The 18,404-nt window shown below is 33.1% G+C and overlaps 1 protein-coding gene across 2 annotated transcripts in view; it reads left to right on the top strand.

Annotated features, from left to right (window-relative positions):
• Nucleotides 1-18,404, top strand: part of gukh (NHS actin remodeling regulator GUK-holder) — a 223,191-nt gene that overhangs the window by 143,127 nt on the left and 61,660 nt on the right. The window lies entirely within an intron of this gene.

Genomic DNA, 18,404 nt, shown 5'->3' with positions numbered 1-18,404 from the left:
ATCTAGGAATTATTAAAACTTTAACGTTTTCTTTCAGGAGAAGAAATGATTCGCTACTCTTGGTTGCCATCAGACTTCTGTTCCTCGTGAAGAGTAGAATGTATTGACCTGGAAAATCATGTTCAAGGTCAATTTGCCACGAATTCTTTTTACAAATCTCCTTAGATTTTGAGGTGTAAAATCAGGCTATGGTGCTTTTCTCACTTGTTATACGCCCTGTACGCTGATTAATATCTCCTTTCTCCTATTCATGGTAACAATAATGACATATGTACATTATCGTTAACAAACACGTTTAAAAAGTAATTTCAGAAAGTTTTTAAAGAAAATTTTGTTTTCAAGTTAGAATATCCGGAGATAAAATCTTGGTGATTATCAGGAGAATAAGAATAACCAAGTCAGAAAGGTTAAAAAACAGTAAAAGAAACGTAAGAAACGTGCCATTCATATTAATATTTTTAAAATGTTTAGGTTAGGAAACTAAGGGAGAGCTTACACACAATTTTGCTTCGAACATACAATATTATATGACTATCTCAACATGATCACAAACTTCCGATCTATTAGTTATATTTTTTTCATATGTTAACTTAACTGTTATATTTCGTATCATACCAACAAGTAATTTACAAGCTATGAAAAGTATATGAGTAATCGTACATAAATCACAAGATACGTAGTTCACTTAGTATAGACATATACAGGGTGGCTGGTAACTGGTGGTACCTATATTTTCGACTTCTTTTTTCGCGTAAAATCACCCCCTTTCCGCTTATACCACCAGTTACCAGCCACCCTGTGTATAAATCATAAAAAAGTTAAGTTAATATGTGCTTGTTATGTAATTAATAATTAATATTACAAGTCTATCTCATTGAAGTTTATGTTTAGAATTTGAAAGTATGTCTTCTGTGACATATAGATGTGTCTGTATTTATGAATCCGTTTCACATACGACGATATGTGTAAGATAATTCCCTATATTCTATTTTGACTGTGTACGCGTGCGTGCCATTTTATATTTTACGTAATCTCTAATTCAACCCATATAATACGAGTTACCGTTTATCATATTATCACTAGCTGCAATCGAACACATTCACAAGCGCGTATCGTCTTAGAGCATACGTTCAAAAATCGGAGTTTAACGCGCGTTTGTATCAATGCGACTTGCGCAAGCGTGCGATCGAAGGTACGACTGGTTTCTCTAGCCATCGTAGTCGCAGCAACTCGATAGAATTTTCCTTTCGCGCATCAATGACATAGATCAATGCGCTGTCATGCTAATCGCCAATCCAGATCCCAACGGGAAGTGCGAATCAGCACATTTGACATTGATACAAAAGAATCGATTTTGCGTAGTTAGACAATTTCAGTTAATTCAGTAAATCTCCATGTCCACAGAGCCGCTTGGGTAATCATGAATTACGAGTATTCTGATATCTTGGTTTGAGCAGTTTCAGCTGAAGGCAGCCGAAGCAACCGGTGAACTGGCTGTCGTTCTCTGTGAAGGCTCGCGCGAGCGACCCTTCGGGGCACTTTACATAGCCAAGGCTCATCGGTTACGCTGGACCTCCCACAGGCCGGCCAGCTCTTTATCATTGGATATCTACCTTCTATACCACATTCACCTTTTGAGTTTATTCTTCTCTTCACTTACTAGCTAGTCTCCTTGTCCTCGTTTCATGTTTATTTGACCTATACATATTTTGTAATTTTGTTTAGGAAAGTTGAGATGAGAAGAGTTTTTCTGTTTTAGTCCTTGCCATCCAATGGTTGAGTCATATTAGATCCGGATATTTTTAAAACAATTGACAGGAAAATGATCGATCGTATAAATAAGCATGATCTTAAGAATCATAGAATAACTTATCATAGGCATGTTATCAGCGTCATAGAAACGAGCATGAGAAAAATTATAAAAATAATCCTTGAAAAAGAACCCGAATGTGATGCGGATGATATATATGCATTGTAAATGATAATAATTATCACACATTATGTAATAATTGCAATAAATGTATTTATTTGTAAAATTTGAAATTTTGCCCATTTTCATGGAAATGGACTGCGCTTCGCCTGTTAACTGCGGAATTTCAAACATCCCTTACGGGGTGCGTATTTAAAATCAAGCAATGACGAATATACACGCCGAACACAGAGCAAGTTCTATTATATTACATTAGAACGATTACATTTTTATTCGATAAAAAATTAATAATTCACTGTTGAAAAAGGTGTTGTTATTAAAAACTTAAAAATTGCCAAAAAATAATAAAGTAAAGCACACAAAACAATTCGGGGAATAGCCGATATACGCAGTAAAGTACACAAATGGGGATGCATTGGGGAAAATAATCAACTCAATTTATAAAAAGGAGTACATCATACAGAACAAAACCGATATACCAAAGGGAATAATCAAACTTTTTTTTATAAAATACGTAATAAGTTTACTGGGAAAATATTTCCCATTTTTTAAATATTAATATTTTAAATATTAATATTTCATATAAAGGAATTTTATTACGATTTTGAGTTTTTATAGTAAATGGTAATTTTTTATTTCACACGACGAGTATACACGTCAACCGCACCGAAATACAGATTTGGGTTCACGTATATACACGTTGAACGCAGTTAAATGGTTAAGGGAAAATATTTATTAATATTAATTAATCATTAATTAATTATTAACTAATATTAATAAATACTAAATTACTACATAAAAATTCCTAAGTGCCATCAAAATTACAAAATTACAAAATTCAAAGATTCATATTTCTTAAACTGGAATTAGTAAAATGATGACTTAAACCATTTCCAAAATCACGTGGAATACATCATATGTACCTTATTTTACAAAAATTCATGACACCGATTATCAAATGATCGATTTGACATTTAGTGACGCTATATATTCATTTGTCAATTATTTTGTTTTTTTGAATAAATTCAGGCAACTTATAAATTTTATTGTTTCTAAATTTTGTCTGCTCGCTCTTTTATTGAGTTTAGATATTTTGTATATTGTTTAGTAGTCGTTTGAAGGTTTGCAGTGGAAATGATGTTAGCGAATGTAATGGAGGAGGAAAGTGGTTGCGTGGGTGAAAGGCCAAAGTAATAGAAGTCACTATTGGAATTTATGTATGTTTAAATATAGTACATAGAGCGTGTGTATATTAAGTATAGAACGAAATTAAGGGCGTACATTGCAAATCGATGAAGTTCAGAATGTAGCTCTATTATTATTTAGATTACAGTATTGAGAATATTAAATAATGAAATGCAGTTGCAACAAAACTTGTATATATGTTTTAAAATATCAGTATTTAATAAATATTTAACATATTTAATAAAATATCTAGTATTTCATTCTGCTTGATGATTGATACTCTACTGATTGAACATGAATTGCTCTGTAATTAAATTATATTAGATTACTTATATAGCTGAATGAGATCACCTAAATATGTGTCTTCTTTATGATTGTATGAAAAAGCTTTTGAGAACAGAGTTAAGCTATTTCAAGGGATACATGTAATAGTGGTAAGAAGTTGGTTTTCACAAGTTCATTTTTTAAGAGATTTCATGGTCATCGGCCCGTTTTTGAATAAAATTCTACACATTTTTTTACACAAGTAGATGCGAATTTTTATTCTTTGAGCAGAAATATTAAAATTGAAGTATTTATATCGGAAAATGCATAGTTTAAAAGATATTCCGATTTTAACTTTATCAAATGTAATGTATGAAAGGCAAGGAAATCATAAATACAAGAGTATCATTTTTTGTCCTTTGTCTTTCATACGCTAAGTTTTATAAAATTAAAATTAAGATATCTTTTAAACTAAACCTTTTCAGATACAAGTCCTTTAATACTTCGGTACACAGAATAAAAATCACATCCACTGGCGCAAAAAATACATAGATTTCTATTTAAAAAATACCAATGGTCCTAAAATCTCCTAAACAAAATATACTTGAGAAAAAGTTCAATATCTTTATATAGAAAATAAAAAAACGCATCAATTGATGAATAAAACAATATAAGATTACATTAAAAAATGTCAATAACCTTGAAATCTCGTAAAAATACGATCTTCAGAACAAATTCTTTCCACCATTACATGTACCCCTTGAAAATGTTTAACTTCGTTTTGATAAGCTTTTTTCTACAATTGTAAATAAAGCTGATATTAAGGTGATCTCATATTGCTGAGTCACTCTGTGTATATTTATAAGTTACAAATCGGTAACGGTAAAATGTAGTCTATTCTGAATCTATTTAATTATCAATTTAGAATACTGTATGTTAGAAATATTTTTTTTCCTAGTATCAAATTTAGTATTGTAATAAAATTAATATAACATCAAATTTTGCAGAAATCAATTAATTTAAAAGTAATATATTGACGAATTCAATGACATAAGAATGTGATACTGTTTTCTTTTGTAACAAAAAAATAATTCTCCGATAGAAACAAATTCATGCCATCATTCGATTTGTTTAATATAAATCAAACTTTATGTTTTAGGTAATAATTATCGAGCATTCTGACGACCTTTATCGTGTGAACTATTAAATGTAGTTAATAAATATAAACAATAAACATAGTTAATAGAATTAACAATAGAAATGATGGAAACTTAGATTATAAACTTTTGTTAAAAATATTAATCACTTAACATTCTGATATTAATATTTTATATTTTTTTTTACTAGAAGTTTTCAGTGTACTCTATATCATCGAAAAGTAAAAATGATTAAAAATCTTATCAGAATTTCTAATCCTCTCATAATTATCAATAATCCTCAATAATTCAAACCTTTGTCAACATCGTACTTGCTCTCATTTTCTCAATAAAATCAATAGGGTCTCAAGCATGCAGCCGAAGTTACTGAAACAGTAATACCAATCAATATTATTCGCTGATTTCAATTCTTCATAACAAAGGGAAAAATTCTTTTTAAACCCAAATCGTTAAAAAATCTCGATGTGAACAGTAACGATAACTTTACACATAATCCTTTTTGATACTGGTATCAGTTGCTCACAGTGTGATCGGATAATCATTTAGAATGCATTGATCCAGTTCAGCGGAAATATTGTGTCAAATATCCAATTCGAGATCTATTATTCAATTGTAGACGCGATTTGTGGCTACTAGCGTGTGCAACTATCACCGGTAGATATATCTACCAGCATTTCCAGTCATATTTCTATTCTCATGACTGAACAACCTGCGCAGCCGACCTTGACTCGTAACTCGCTCTCTTCTGGCGTCTGTAAAAAGTACCATTGCCCAGCCCTCTTTTGCTAACAGCCGTACGCGCTTAATGCTGTTCCTCGCGCATTTATCGAACCAAGTACCTAGATTTAATGCTATAGAACCAACTATATAGTAATCCCTTGACGTAAACAATATTGAATCGTTAAACACTTATATGAGATAGTTCGTGCAATTTAAGAAAGAATAGTATAGTTGTCTTATTTGTCTTGCCGATCACGGACTGTAATTTTTAATTTGTAAAACCTATCCCATGAAAGATGTAAGGTAGCAGTGTTATACGGAAGTAGTTCTGTATTTGTTTTTGTTTTTTCTTTTGTTCGAAACAAAATAAAAGTTAAAATATCTGTTAAACCACTGGTTTCTCAACATAAATAGGTCCATAACATTATATAGTAAATACAAAGAGAGAATTTAATGTATTAAAAATATATGACTCTGTGAAACCAAATTAAGCTGACCTTTATAAGATTTTTACGGTTCCTAATTACAAAAAATTACTAATATCAAATTATGTTCTCCTGAAAAACATTTAACTTTTGTTCGAAAGATATTTCAATGTTATGAATAATCTTAGTTGTGTTCCCAGGGATTGATATTGTACAACACAGACTATAATATATGTATAAAGATTCATATGCATAATATCCAGTACTCGGAGAGTTAAAACTACGTACATATTTTTATTTGATTTCTTTGTTGCACAATGAACTCTAGCAATTATGCAGCTAAGAATATCGTATAGCCGTACTAATAACCGTATACCTTCGTTTGTTAAAGACAATAATTAGTGCGCTCATATATAGTACATAAAAAAAGTTATTCTGTACTATCCTGTATAAAAAAGTAACGTACCTATCATCCTTTGCAATACTTTCTCTCCTCGTGTTTATTCTTATTAACTCAAATAATTTTTTTTTTTTTCGTCTCTATTCACGAATTTCGGGTTTACCCGAAATATGTAAATTGTAATTCGTGAGCTTAAACGTGTACAACTCCTAAAGTTACGGACTATTAGGAATTCTTTACGGACGATTGTATCAAATCAGATTGGATCGGAGGACGGTATTGGAGCCCTTGGAGCCGAACGTGTATCTGTTACGTATGCGTTTACAAAGCGTGACACGAACGCCCAAAGCGATCGTGCAATATTACCGTTTTTCCATGGCAAACGTTAACAGAACTCTTAATTCATTGAAATGCGATAGAAGCCTGTTACCGTATGTAAGATCGCCAATAATAATGGCTAATGAAACTTGTTCTCATACTCGTTCTGATTGCTTCGTGTATATCTTTATGTATATATCAAATATCGAATAACCATGTTGTTTATTAAGACTGAGACGTAATAAATTTACTGATTGCAAATGATAGATAAATTATATCTAGTATTATTTCAAATTTTTACTGCATATAATCTCTAGAAATTATAGATATTTAGTGTATTTCCTACTTTTTCGATCATTATAATTTAATACTTTTTAAAGAATTTATTTATTAACATATTTAAGTTGAGAATAAGAATTTATAAAAATGTATTAAGATTCAAATCTATATTACGGAGTTTAAAAGAGTAGAATAATTCGATGTAAGTGGTAGTAAATGAAAAAAGATTCTGAACAATAAACATGTAAAAGGCACCTAATATAAAGGTAACGATATACCTAAATAAATGTATTTTAACTGGTTATAAAGTACACTGAGAAAAATATTTATTTATGTACGAAAAGTCTTTGGGAAAAGGCCTTGAAATAAAACTCTTTTGCAGTGTATTGCTCTCTACGTTGTATATAACATTATAGTTTTTGCTATTACAATTGGAAAATGTATATGAGCCGTTCAGAAGACATTGATCAACTTCACAAATTGAAAAATAGAAAAAAGTGATGATATAAACGTTATTTTTTAAAATGACGTTGACATTTACTGTTATTCACGCGATTTCCTTATGGAAAATGGAATTATTGTTTCTTGAGAATTGATGATTAGTTATATTAACCATGTAATGAAATTGAAAAATTTACAAAAAGTGCAGCTTATCACTATGGCTTGTGATCACTTGCAGCTGAATAATTTGTTTCCTTTCATTATTTATAGCCACATCAAGAGAATGAAAAGTTACGATTAAAGACCTGATTTTGTAAGTTTATCTAAATTAACATTTTTAGATATTATATTTCAAGTTACTTTATTTGTGTCTTTCAATGAAATTGAATTTACGTTTTAGAAACTACTTCACTTTACTTCACTGTTTGATATTTAATAAGCTAACAAAATGCTAATTTTATAAAAATTCATTACCTCCAAGTTTTTTTCAATTTCACTATCAACATTTGAAATAATCCAATACATACACAAGATTATGAAAGCATTTCAATAAAGCCGGTATGTTGAGCACGTGACAAGAATGGTGATAGTGGTGTTTACACTGATAATTCGCATGATTGCAAACTAGCGGTACTTTCCTGTACGAGTGTTGAGTATGAAATATGAATACTTTCATGATACTTGTGAATACTTTCACGATGAGACGATAGGGAAATGGTATTTAAAAAGAAGTGAAAAACCGGTCACTGACTTGTTTGGTTACGCAACGGTTTCTGATATGCAAGGACGAAAAGTCGATCGGACAGAAATGTATCGATAAATGAGCGACCAATAATCGATAATTTGCGAAAATTAGCGTAGACGCTGTATAACGCTTACATTTGTAATACATGCGTGTTAGACGAAGTTGTCATTACCGGCAGGGTTGCATCGAGGTGTGAAGGCATCCTGTTCTTCTTTTTTTAATAATTTACACGCGATTTCGGGACATGGATATAAAAGTTTTCTATGATAAGTGTTTAGTTTTCGACAAACAAGGCAACAAATAAAATATTTTGATACAGAAAAGCGACCTTATGTGACGCGAACATCGGATTTAACAACCGATTCCAACCGAAATCCGTGTTCCCGCGGATTCATCTGCGACGCAAGGGAGAGATTGAATGCTGCATTTGTCAAAAGAGTGCGCGACCCTATCGCGTGGCTGGAACAATGGCGATTGATCCTTCGCGTTATTGTGCAAAACAAAACGGAAAAGGAACAACAAGAAGCACACAATACTATAATGGGCACAATCCATCGTGGCACGAAGGAACACGCCTCATTGCCCGGGTGCACGAATCGTTAATCGGCCGACTTCAAAAGAGTCAGCAATTAAACATATAACGAACCTAATCGTGACAGAACGTTGTTTACGTTCGTGCATTGTTTAATTACAATAATCTCCCATGGGCTTATGGGAATGATGAATGATGAAAGCAACAAAGAATGATTCACCTCACGTGAGATTTGATGGAGAAAAATTATCTAATGACACGATTCTTCCATGGATTTCATTGTTGTTGGAAGGACAGAAGTACTGATGATGATAATATTTTCAAACACATTAACGATGTACAATTGATCCAGAAACTTAAGTGCAGCTTATGATGAAACTTATTTAATTATAACAAGGCTCTATAGAATTTCATAGCAAAATTAATGTATTCTACGTCAAGGAGAGTAATTAAGAGTTATTTCAGAGCTCAAACAGAATTCTCACAAAATATTAATATAATCTACAACTAATGATAAGACTGCGCGAATACTGTTTTTCTTTCTTCTTATCTGGTTAAACAATTGAACTAATATTATTAGTGAAATTTTACAAGTTACAAGTCACAAGTTATTAATATTAACCGATTATGTTACATAGCAGCAACGAATTTTATAACAAAGAAAATAACATTTTACAAATAAGTTTTATCAATTACAAACCATTTGATTATCTTTTTTGATGTAAAATTGTGAAATTATAAGACTTAGAATTTGTCAATTGGCTAATAGTATCAATTGGCAAATTATTGTGTAAAAATGTTTCTGTAAAATAATATGTTATGAAATAAATATAATATTACATGAAAATTTGATTTACTTGACGAAGATTTCTGTAAACAACAGTATGTCAATTACAACTAAGAAGTAATCATGTACTACTTATATCATGAACTTTTTTGTGATATAGTAGAGTAAGAATTATATGAATACCTACTTACAATAATATTTTAACGTCACTAAATTAGTAACTTCTTGGAAAGGTACAGAGAAGTATGTATTAAATAATATGTTGCAATTACGTGTTATACACATGTATAACGAAATATATCAATATTCTTTATTGTACTGAATATGTATTTATGAGGACTATAAATACTTGGTCTCAAGTTTCTTTTTCCAAACTCTATGCTTACATATTGCTTGATCTGTTTTCTTTGAGATAAGAGAAATTAGAGTCGTTACACTGTATCATGTTTCAATTCGATGACAGTTCTGGGTGTGTTTATTAAACGGCTTAGCTTTTAGTTTGAGGTGTGTCATGGTCGAAAGCACCGGAAACGTCGAATAAAACGTAACCCCGAGGAAAATAAAACATGAGATATGTTCTTTTGATTTAATTACTACGACACCTAGATCATCTAAAATTATGGGTAACGTTTGATGCAACATATATTAATAAGGATTATTTAAATTTTAAGCGATACATAAGCTTAGATAATCTTTCCGACTCGCCAAAGATCAAAAAATATTGTTTCTATGTAATAATAAGTAGAAAAAATATAACGTTACTTAGGTCTTATATATTGGACAATTAACTTATTACGATTTTATAGTATTGTATATATTTAAAATAATTCTTATTATTTGTTACAAACTTTCAGTTTTGGAAGTTTTCATCTTCTTTCTAGCAATTTGTACTCCTCATTAGAGCCTATGTGTATTTAAAATATCACAAATAAAATATAAATATAGTGTTTGTACGATATTTACGAGTATTTTAACGATATTTTTCATTCCAATTAAATTGTACAAAAAATCTAGTTATTAAAAGTATGAAAAGAATTTATGCAATAAGTTTACACCAGAACTTCAGAAATTTTATTAGTTTTATCATATACAGTTGCCTAGAAAGTAAATTAACGCGTCTGCTAAATATTTAAATGTAAGACTGTTAATTTACTTTCTGAGGCGACTGTAGCTTAAGTCATGTTCAATAATTTAATAATTTCTTTTGCTATTTTCGTAATTAACAAGTTTATGCTTTATTAAAATATAACACAAAAATCTAAAGAACAATCAATCAATTACTTTTATATGTAATAATCTTTACAGAAAGTTGATTGAAGATTAGACTGCAATTATAAATGTATTTTATTTAAAATTCTGCAATATAAACATATGATGAACTGACTAATATACAATTACAAAGAAATAACAAATTTGGATTGATGCAGAGAGAATTTATTTTAATAAAAGTCATAAGTGAATTGTTTTCTTTTACTTACATACTCTCTCACTTTAAAGAAATTAAAATTCATATATAAGCAATTGCTGATATTTTCATATTCATATTATATAATTATCATATGTTCTTAAGAAACACAATATAATAACAACTTTTGTACCTTATACAACGTTTCAGGTTTACCTCGAAACGCTGAAATATTTCGAAAAATAAACACCACGAAAAAATGTTTAAGACAAAAATTGTATGTCGAGAGTGATATACTATACTCTTGCCTATTTGGCTTTGCACTTATCAGGCAATGATCTGTGAACGTTGTATTAAAATGTTTAAATGGGAACCTGATTTTTTAAGCCTCTCGACTAGTTATTTCAAATTGAATTAAGTAGCTCGAAGATGGCCCAAGTATCTCGATCAGGCTCTCTTGAGCAAAACCATAACTGCACCGCTCTATTTCCTCCGCGGCAAAAGGACAATATATTCCTCCTTCCAACGACACTAACAAAATAAAAAAACGTAAGCTAGAAACAGTTAAAATAAACGCAAACACTAGCCAGAACGAATCGTCAACAGACCGTATAACCATTTACAATAGATTCGCAATATTAGAATCCACAAATGACTCCATGGACGTGGCTGAAACACTAACTAATCAACATACACAAAAAATCCCCCTCCCCCACCTATCTTCATTGATGATGTCATCGACATTCAAAAAATGATAAAGTCCATTGAGAGAGATATCAACAAAGAGGATACAAACAACAAGAGGATACAAACTAAAAATAAATAATAACCAAGTTAAAATTCTGCCGACTAACCCAGACTCCTATAGAAAACTAACAAAGTTACTAAAAACCTTGAACGCAAACTTCCACACATATCAACTCAAACGAGAAAGACTTTTTCGTGTGGTACTACGCAACATCCACCAGTCAGCTAACTTAGACGAACTGAAGTTCGAACTTCTAAATCATGGCCATGAAGTAACAAACATTAACAACATAAGGCATAGAATCTCGAAAAACCCGCTATCCTTATTCCTCATTGGCCTAAAACAAAAGCCAAACAATAAACAAATTTACAACATCAATCGACTAATGAACTCAGTAGTAAAATTCGAACCTCCTTTTATAAAAAAAGAGATTGTGCAATGTAAAAGGTGCCAAAGGTACGGTCACACGCAGAAATATTGCAACCATAATTTCCGCTGCGTTAAATGTGCAGGTATTTACTGATCAGTGCACTAAATCTCCAGAAACTTCTGCGAAGTGCATCCTCTGTCAAGGAGAGCATCCTGCGAACTATAAAGGTTGCTCAGCCGAGAAGACCTTGTACAAAAATAAGTATCCTAAACTCAGAGTCAAGGAGATAACCAACCAAGTACTCAGTCCTCAGAAATTCTCTACCCCTTCAATCTTCTATGCCCAGGCAGTTCAAGGAAATCAAAACAATCCGAAAATCCATAGTGACCATTCTCAAAATAGTGTTCCCAGTTCACAAAACACGGATAACTTCTCTAGACTCGAAAAATTAATCAAGAAACAATCAGAACAAGTTAATAACTTACTATCATTATTAACACTCATTATGGGTAAATTAATACGCCCCGACGCAAAATAAAACCAATTCGCATAGCTCTTTGGAATGCCAACGTTTTAGCTCAACACAAATACGAACTAGGACTCTTCTTAAAACAACAGCAAATTAACGTAATGCTCATATCTGAAACTCTCTTCACTGACAAAAATTATCTGAAAATAAACAGTTATAACTTCTACCATACCCAATATCCCAGTGGAGAGGCCCACGGCGGCATCGAAATTATTATCAAAACCAGCATTGAGCATTATGAGCTTCCATCGTTTCAGAAGTACTACCTCCAAGCTACAAACGTAGAGATAGAAGATTGCCATGGTACAATCACCACTTCAACAGTATATTGTCCTCCTAGACGCTCCATTTTTAAAGAAGACTGTGATAACTTCCTTGATGCTCTGAGCAATAAATTCATAGCTGGAGGAAACTATAGCGCCAAACATCCCCAATGGGGCAGCAGACTTATCACAGTAAACACCAATAGACTCAGCTACCTCACCACATATGAACCAACATACTGGCCCACTGACACTAACAAAATACCTAATTTACTTGACTTCTTTGTAACTAAAAATATCTCGCCAAGATATGTCCAAATCAACTCCTCGGCGAAACTCTCTTCAGATCATTCCCCCGTTATTGCAACAATTAGCTCAACAATTATTGAAAATCCACATAATGGCTTTATTCATAACCAACTCACCAACAGGCAACTCTTTAGAGAAGTCTTTAATCATTCAACATCAGCTTTAATTTCCCTAAAAACAAATGAAGGTATTGAAACAGTCACGGAATACTTAAACACCAGCATAATAAACGCTATCCGCTCTTCCACACTTACTAAGACTTCTATCAATAAACATGAATACCTCCATCACATATTAAAAAAAATCGCAGAGAAACGTAGACTTAGAAGAGTATGGCAGAGTCATAGAACACCCGACGACAAACGCAAACTAAATAACGCAACTGGGAATTTAATCAAAATTATTAGAAACTATAAAAATGACTGTTTCCAAAAATGTCTCGCCAATCTGTCTCCCACAGCTAAAGCCAACTACTCACTATAGAAGGCTTCCAGGAAACTCACGTGTCCCCCGCAAATAATCCCTCCAATTCGCTGTCCGCAAGGTGGATGTGCGCGTAGCCCTATAGAAAAAGCCAACCTGTTTGGTAATCACCTATCTAACGTATTTAAACCTCATTCCTCCAAAACTGCCGCGGAAATAACTGAATACCTGCACTCGCACTTTCAAATGTCTCCTCTTATTGAACCTTTCACTTCTCTAGAAGTTACAGAATTAATCCGTCGCCGAAATCGCAGGAAAGCATCGGGGCATGACCAAATATGTATTAAAGCAATCAAGGAACTTCCCATAAAAGGTAATGCACTCATCACATCAATTTTTAATGCAATTCTTCGCCTTGAATACTATCCTAAGTCCGGGAAAATATCACTCATTACTCTCATCCCTAAACCGGGAAAACCAATACACGAAACTAGCTCCTATCGCCCAATTAGTCCTCTACCTACTTTGTCAAAACTATTCGAGAAGATGCTAACGGACTGCTTCCACTCTTAGAGGATTTGAAAACATTGCCAGATCATCAATTCGGTTTTCGGAAGCAACATTCTACGATAGAGCAAATTCATCGAATAACACATAATATCAGCCAAAACTTAGAAAAGAAAAAAAATACTGCTCTGCGGTATTCCTAGACATTCAACAGGCACTCGACAAAATGTGGCATGAAGGACTTTTGTTCAAACTAAAGAAAATCCTATCACACACCTACTACTCCATCCTAAAGTCCTACCTAATCAATAGACAATTCATGGTTAAATACTTAGACGCTATAACCGCAACATTTCCAATAGAAGCTGGCATCCCCTAAGGTAGTGTCCTCGAACCCCTGCTGTTCTCCATCTACACTGCCGATTTACCAATTTTAACAGAGATAAATATAGTGGCATTTGCTGATGACACAGCGCTATTAGCATCCCACGCAGACCCGATAATTACATCCTCCACTCTCCAGCAAGGTCTCGACTCTATGGAAAAGTGGTTCCACAATTGAGGCTTAAAAATTAACGAAAATAAATCCACACATGTAACCTTCACGCTGCGAAAGCAAACCTGCCTTCGGGTGACCATTAACAATATAACAATTCCTAACAAGGATTCAATCAGATATCTGGGCATAACCCTGGACAGGAGAATGACATGGAAACAACACATCATAGACAAATCGAAGCAATTCAAGGCTAAACTTAAAAAATTCTACTGGCTCATTGGCCGACGTTCCAACTTAAGCACGCAGAGCAAAATTACGCTCTATAAGACTATAATAAAACCTGTCTGGACCTACGGAATTCAACTATGGGGAACAGCAAGTAATTCCAACATTGAAATACTTCAACGCTTCCAATCGAAAACTCTAAGATCCTTAATACATGCACCCTGGTATGTTATCAACGAAGCAATAAATCGCGACCTCAAGATACCCACAGTCAAAGAAGAAATAACAAAGTGTAGTAATAGATATATCATAAGAGTTAACAACCATCGAAACCCCCTAATTACTAAATTACTTAATACGTCGGACCAGATCCGCAGGCTGATATAACAATATCCTTTAGACCTAAGTACTAGAATATAAATAATTAGTCATGTCACTGCGCCACGCTAGAGAAACTTACTCAAAATTCTCAATGCGAGAATTGATTGTAAAGTACTTGTAAATAAAAAAAAATCTTCTCCGCTGTGTGTAGTGTCACGTAAACTTGAAAGTTGGATGATAAAATAAAATAGCTGAGTCGTAACACAACTATCTATTTTGCTTTTATTAATCTTTATTATGAATTCAGCAATCACAATGAAATACACATTGAATTAACACACATAAATCACAATTCATTCCAACAACTTTATGTAAAACCTAGTTACACTGATACGTTAAGTACATGACTATCTAATGGTAGAAACTCGGTAAAAAAGATGTTGACTATTTTAGAGACTGAGTTATGTTTAGTGACGATGTTGTAGCGGAGGAAAGCTAGGGGTGGGTGTGTCTGAGGCCACGAGATGAGCTGATTCGTTAAGGACAATTTTGGTTAGTAAAGCAAGGGCGATGGACATTGCTTTTGATTGGAGCACACGAACCCTGGTGGACTAGGAAGGGTCTTAGCCACCCTTGAGAGAAAGTTGCTAACGGAAAATACCGAATGTGAGAAAACTAACTTTCCCGTATCTTCTCGTAGTAAACAAAAATGTAAAGAACACTGGAAATAGAAGATGTTTGTTTTTGGTCTGAAGGACCTTAACTATGAAAATGCCAAGATTTATTGGTGAGTCCTTAAGACTATTGGGGGTACGTAGTAAGGATGCGTAGACATCTGGATGTCATCTTGCTCTCGGCTTGGTCTCTGTTGTGGATTGAGATTTAGTTGATGTTACCAGTAGCCTGGTCAATGCAGAGAGTCGCCAAACGTAACAATGTACTTTCACATTCGACGGAGCAATGGAAGAAATTAACTATATTGACTGATTGTTTTGGAAACATCGGAAACCTATTACTTTGTGTTCAAGTAATGTAATACCATTAGTACAATCCCGGACAAAATGATAATACATGTGTGCTATTTTTATATTCTCAGAGACAACTTAAGATGTTTGTAAATGTAACAAATATTGCAATTTAAATATGACGACGTAGGAAAAAGGAATCTGTTACTAAATATGTAGTTGTTTTCTCCAATATTCAAATGATAGCACATTAACAAAATCTATTTGTCTATTTAAATGTATTTATTTTTATACTTTTCCCAAAAAGAGAATTTACATCATGATTAACATAAAATGAATAACGTGTGGTCAGAATATGTATAATTTTTAAATGATATTCTGGGACAAATTATTATTTTTATATTTTTATTCTACTGTAATAGATTCCTTTAATTATTGAATATTATCGTATTGTTTTCCATTCTTTCCCCAACAATTTTCAATTATATTCAAATCTGGAAAGCGTGTAGACTGATATATTTTCTCTTGCAAGAAATGTTTCTACAACCTTAGCTCGATGAACGACAGTATTGTCACACTGGAAGATAAACTTGTGTTTGATAATACATAGAACGCATTTATTGATTTGTTCTAAGACCAAATTTATTTATGTACCATTTTCTTTGGCCATTCATTTTCTCTTTGAATCGATTCGGCATCATGTCACTGTTGTCCATTTGTCGTCGCTTTTTCACCATTCTTCCTTTTTCTAAGTCACGGTAATAGAATTAAAATCCATCAAGGACACCCATATTAAATTTTTTTCCTCAGTAACTAAAATACGTTTTCATTTCTTCTTCCAGTGAACACGTACATTTGTGAATGTTAACCGTTGACATTTATGTTGTTTTGTTGGCGCAGGCTTTTGCTTCATTTTTAATCGTTAAATAAACTTACACTTCTGAAGGACGCGGAGGACACTTTTGATATTTGGAATAACACGCGCATTGCGAGCAATTTCACGTGATATTAATGTCGAATTTGAAGCAACAAGTATAATGACCCGTTTCTTCTGCTCTGTTACTATTGGCGGTCTTCACGATCTTTTTTCTTCTCATAATTAGTATTCTTTTAATAAATTATGCATTACTTTGAGATTTTACTTAACGATCTTTAACACAAAACCTACCAGCGGCGGTTAAATTGACCGCTCTCGAACTTCTACACAAAGTTAACCATATTTAAACTTTATCATATCGCTTCATAATTTCTGACTTTTCCTAAAACTTGCATACAATATATTTTTCGGTATTTACTTTTAGTTTGCTCTTTTATTTTCTGAGAAAAATTTATACTCTGCCTTGCCTACCATGACCGGTCATTTTGACTGCCCGAGAAAATATTTTAGTTATTTTTAAAGTAAATGCAATCAGTACAAAGAAAAGGCTATCTCAAGGTCAAATGACAAAACAAAATCAATAATAACAAATAACAACAGCTGTTACACCCGTGATCTTGTCATAAAACATAATCCACCCCTCGATCAAGATGGCCACCAGCTGCCAAGACATATCAACTCCGGCCCATAATAATCTTAAGGAACCGCCATAACATTTAGCATTTTTTACAGTCCATTGCTACAAACATTTTAAAAGTCGAGAAGTTTCTCAGGGTTATTGGTCACTGAGATAAAACACGGGAAAGCTTTCCCAACTCCACCCTCGAGTAACCCTTAGTGGAGAACGGCCAGCACCCATCAATATTTTCGTATAAATATCGCCGTCACAGACCATATTCTTACTTGCTATCGTCCTTTCGACCAGAATCTCAGTTTGTTAGTCAATTAGTCGACATCTAAACTTGTTATCTTTAAAACTCAGACAGAGAGCATCTCAGAGCGTTTTGCGTAAAGTTGTTATAGAAGAAAAAGTAAAGCATATCAAATTTGACAATAATTTTGTATTCCATACATGGTATTATTCTGTGATAAATATTTACCCTAGAAATGTCAAAAGTTTTCGAAAAAAAATTATAAAAAGAAAATAACTGACGTAGAAGAAAACTGTTCAGTGTGCGATGAACAAGAAACTTCAGCAACTGAAAACGGCGTGAGAGCACGTGAAAAACTATTTACAACCGAATCAGAGTTGAATATTATAAATAAGCATTTACGTAAGGGCAAAAAGGAAAGAAATTATCGTTGACAGCAAAGGGTCAAATTGATGTAGAGAACGAACGTATCAAAACTGGGCCCAATGGGACAGTTTGGAGCGAAATAAATGCAAGTTCCAAACATCAGGCAGGACATCAGTTCATAATATTTTTAGAGATATGCTTGTTACGACCGTTCGCGGAGAGACGCGGTCGCGAGGAAAACGCGTCAGCGAGAGGCGTAAATTCTCGCTACGATTCGGTGAATCGACGCCGCGAAGTAGTCGTTCCCCTGTTTCGGTTAAGATAACAGAGGTGGTTGATTAAATATGACACAGTAGTAAGTTATATTTCACCGTTTATTCCACAACTTATAACGAGGATAGTTACACTGGTGCGTATGTACGAGATGAGTGAGTGACTGATCTGCGGGTGTGTATACCCGCTCGAAGGATGTTGACCTTTCGAAGGATGTGAAATCAGTAAGTCTTGGGAGACGATGATGTGTCGGAGGAAAACTAAGGATG

The sequence above is a fragment of the Bombus vancouverensis genome, chromosome 1 (genome assembly GCF_051014615.1).
Source record: "Bombus vancouverensis nearcticus chromosome 1, iyBomVanc1_principal, whole genome shotgun sequence".
In the NCBI taxonomy this organism is placed as follows: domain Eukaryota; kingdom Metazoa; phylum Arthropoda; class Insecta; order Hymenoptera; family Apidae; genus Bombus; species Bombus vancouverensis.
This window is presented reverse-complemented; position numbering and strand designations above follow the sequence as displayed.